Here is a 3,664-nt window from a genome sequence, read left to right on the forward strand (position 1 = left end):
AGCCTGTGCGAGGCCTTCATCCAGCAGTGGATTGACCGTGGCTTGAGGATGCGGGATGAATCACGGAAGGTGGTGATGATGAATCGTGTGCTCAGTGAGCGGTGAAAGAATTGCATCAGCCTCCAACTCCTTTAAATGCACAATCTGGAGGTCACGGCCCTCACTGGCCAAGGGGTTATATTGCGGTTCATATAAATATTTCTAACACACAGCAGGCGGACATTATTGTGGGCAAATCGATTTACATTGGAACGTCAAGCAATGTCGTCTTGCCTCTCAATTACGTACAGGCAAGTTCAACCTTTGCATGGGTCACATTGCCACGTGGTTTGAAAGGCATATTATTTTGTAAACAGGCAATAGCCAAGGAAAACCATTAGCCAAGCGAGACGTGGGTAGGCAGCCTCAAACAAGAACTTTAAAGACAGGCCTTCCACACAAACAGCATTGTCATAAACTTTTGCCAGTATTCATAAATACTCAGTCGATGGCAATACTGAAGGCAGTAGACGCAGTTTTATAGGATACTTGGTTGTATAAATGTGACGCTAATGCACGACATTCACATGCTACTCGGCTCATTTCGCGGGATGAAACCGGCATAGAGATTTTCGGTCAATTGCAATACTTATGGAATGTGTTGTTTTGTGTTGCAAATGGGAACAAACTGGATTACGCAAAAATGTAAATATTCCCCGCTCGCACCCGAGTGTCTGCCGGACGTTCTTCAGCGCTGGAGGGGTCTCATCGTGGTCGTGGGCCCACCCAGCCCTGCCATTCATATGGTGGGGGGGAGGGGGGGCAACACGGTGGTTATAGGGGAGATGTTAGCTCCCTCGCGTAGTATGCAGGAAGTCGTGGGTTTCATCTCGACCTTGACGCCTGCTGTACAGTTGGAGTTTGCGTGTCTCTCTTCGGTTTTTTCCATCCACATTTAGAAACATGCGTTTAGAGTAAGTGGCTGCTATACATTTCCGCATGATAACCCACTTCGTCGAGCTGTCATTTGTGGCCAGATTGGTATCATAGTTTATTTCAACTTGCAGCCCATTCGTTGGGGCAGTGTCAGCCGCATTCGTGGCGGGGGTACGGGTCCGGATGAAACTTCGCCCCGCGGAGCCAAAACACCCTCATGTGTGGCTCTGCGCTCATCGGCCATGCATCTGTCGACTTGGTACAATTGGTGTAGGGGGGGCAGATGTACGCGTGGGTCGGGAAAATATCGGACGCAGGGTGCCGATAATCATCAGAGAGAGGGAAGAATGGGTCTATCTTGCCACATGCTGCCATCTATTGGTGGAGTTGTGCAGAACGATTGTGCGCGTGAATTAAAAGCGGACATTCAAAGGATTCCGAATGTCACCGTAAATTCTGAGTTTTTGTTTCACGTACGGCACCGAAGGGAGAGCGGCCGAAAAGTGGATATCAGTGCTCTGAACCTATTCACCAGATATCCGATAATATCTCAAGCAATTTTGATTTGAAGTGTTCGTGATTGCAGGAATCCATACTAGTTGGTTCTTTATCTCTCAACCAGTACTGGGTCACCCAACCCGCACCAGCCGGCGTGGCGAGGCTACCGTCCAGTGACCAGCACGTCACGGAGTTGATCGGGAAGCCTTCATCCAGCAGTAGATTGACACCGCTCTCTAAAATAGGGATGTCACTGTCAACACAGTAATACTAATAATACAAATACGTGAATATCGACTTCACGTTTTCAGTTTTTCTTTAAACGATTACTTCAAGCGAGCACGAAACCACCGACCGTTACGGTCTTTGTTTCGTGAGAAATGACCGCTGTGATGTACGGGGTGGTCCGGATGTTTTGTTTTTGTGACCCCCATTTAATTCTCTAAAACTTAACATTTTGAAAGTAATGGCTTATTTAAAACAGACATTGATATGCAAAGGGAAAAAATATGTGATGGGTCAATTAATTGGGGGGGGGGGGGGGTCACAAGACATCTCGACCACCATGTAGATCACGTTCAATTGTTACCTCGTGCAGGATGTTGCTGATACCAGGGCTGAGCTGAGTCAAAAATAAAACAAAACTTGGTGGCCACAGCTTCCTCAGACCTTTACTTACCTTTCTCTGCGGCCGAACGACCACGTGGTTGCTTCTGAAGGTCTCTCGGTTCCTTAATTGTTGTGCACAGACAGTATTGTAACTTACAAGAAGTGATATTTACGTATAATTTGTGCAATAAATTCATACATTTTTTGGAGTCGTGATTTCTCACTCAACAACAGTGGGACCACGTGGAGGCTGCTGCCAACCTTCCACTCGTGTGCATAAACAACGCCACAACCATGGAAGAGTTTGCATGTTCTCAGACTCTTTTTGGCTTATTTGGGGGTTTCGTGTCGCCGGCGAAGGTCGGGTGGGAGCCCGAAACGTCGCGCCTCCCCGCGAGCCTGGGCGACCCGAGGGAGCTGGGAGACTCCACGAGACGAGGCTCCGTCTGTCTCAGTGATGTTAGTGGCAGCAACACTGCAGAGTTAGACTGATGGCCTTAATCTAAGTTGTCTTGTGGTTGTTGTTGTTTGAGTTGCATCCCACTGGGATTTTTGCACACAGTGTTGGTGTACGGTGCTTTTTCTACAATATTTTGCTGTCTTTTCTTGGATTTTCTGTTTGCACATAGTCACTTTAAGATGTATTCTTGTTCATGTTTTGTTTTTTTTGTTTGTTGCGGTTGCACCCGATTCAAGAGCCGAATGGCTCACAGGGCTATACCTAATAAATTAAACTTGAAACACTCGTGTGGCGTTACATTTGGCGAGAGGTTACGACCGGCAGGCTCGGCAAACCTCCGGCTCAGGAGCAGCATGCGGCTCTTTGAAAGTACTGACTCGTGACGATTTTTATTCAGCCCCCCCCGCGCCTGCTCTAGTGAGTCCGGTGTGCCTGGCACCGTCGATGCAACTGGTGATTCCGTCCAGAATGTCAGGATGTTGCAGTGTATGTGAGAGAGGATGTGGAATAAAAACACATCTTGTTAACTAAAATGACCCACCGTGTGATATTCACATTGCATTGCGGCTCTTGAAATATTAAGGGTTTTTATCTTCCGAATTTGAAACAAATGGCTAATTGTTATTGTTGTTGCCGACGCCTGGGTAATTAACTTGTCTTCTTATCCGTTACAGCGCAGAGATAATATGGTCTGAGCGAGAGACTCAACATTCATATTGTTGTGTGACGTGGGAGAGCGTAAATCCTCACCACACATGCACAGTAAGGAGCTGCCCTTTGCTGTACATGCATGGGAGAATACATTGCTTTGGACATGTCACTGTAAGATTTTTTTAAGGGTCCGTTGTTGGATCTTTTTGAATTTGTGATTTTTAACATTGCCTGCCACCTCAATACGACGTTACCATTAAAACCACAGCGTGGCCTTGAAGCCCACGATGCACTGCGAGTCTCGTGCGAACGTCGCTTGGAGCCCCCACTGGCTTCCACCACCGCAGGCAACCGATCCAGGAACCCGGCGACTCCCACGTTGGGACTTCTTTAAAAAGATGTGCGCGGTGCTCCGGACGTCTTTGGAAGACGAGGCGGCGACAAGAAGCGCGGCCGATATCGGCACAGCAGCGCTCACGAGTTCGAGAGGAGACAAAAATGCACGCTGAAGAATTATTTGCAACGCGAATG

The sequence above is a fragment of the Lampetra planeri genome, chromosome 39 (genome assembly GCF_965212315.1).
Source record: "Lampetra planeri chromosome 39, kcLamPlan1.2.h2, whole genome shotgun sequence".
Taxonomy (NCBI): domain Eukaryota; kingdom Metazoa; phylum Chordata; class Hyperoartia; order Petromyzontiformes; family Petromyzontidae; genus Lampetra; species Lampetra planeri.